Raw genomic sequence first — 733 nt, forward strand, 5'->3', positions numbered from 1 at the left:
TGTAACACAATTATTTCACATGACTTTGTAAACGTGTTGCATTTATTAAAAAGACACCTTTCAACAATTCTTAAAACATTGAACATGTATTGTACTTTTTGAACTATTAAAATAAATATAAATTTTGGCAAAATCTAAACAAATTCCAGCAACTCAATCCACGAATATAAAAGGCTGGCCCATCATCAGGCCCCAGCATTAACAGCAAATAAGTTAACTAAAGACAACAAAATTATTTAAGTCACCATGTTAGTAGGGTTGCTAAAATAATCTCTTAAATGTTTCTAGCCAGAAACACCAATCTGTTAACATTATCTGGTTTAAGAGATGAACGCAAGCAGGTGACAATGTTTCCACTTGTACTAAAGACCCTCTCTGAAGAGGAACTTGTAGCTGGAATACTGTTCCCAGACAATGGAGTTGGTTTTGCCTTTTTTTGCGGGCAGCCACAGACGCTGCTGTGGCTGCCCTCCTTCTGCCATCTTTACTGTCGCTAAGTTTTTAAATTTCAGGGGTAACATGCACGCGACCTGCCTCCCTGACAGTGTAAGCTGAAAACGTTTGGCGCTTTGTGCGCATGACGTGTGTGCGCGCGCGCCATTCAGAACGCACGAGGAAATTACAAAACAGAACATGGCAAAATAATTGTTTTTACTCGATTGTACTATTTTGGTAATCGTTGGGAGCCAAAATCGAAACCGAAACCGAAATTCAATTAATTCCACAGCCCTAT

This window comes from Etheostoma spectabile, unplaced genomic scaffold, assembly GCF_008692095.1.
Source record: "Etheostoma spectabile isolate EspeVRDwgs_2016 unplaced genomic scaffold, UIUC_Espe_1.0 scaffold00002686, whole genome shotgun sequence".
Taxonomy (NCBI): Eukaryota; Metazoa; Chordata; class Actinopteri; order Perciformes; family Percidae; genus Etheostoma; species Etheostoma spectabile.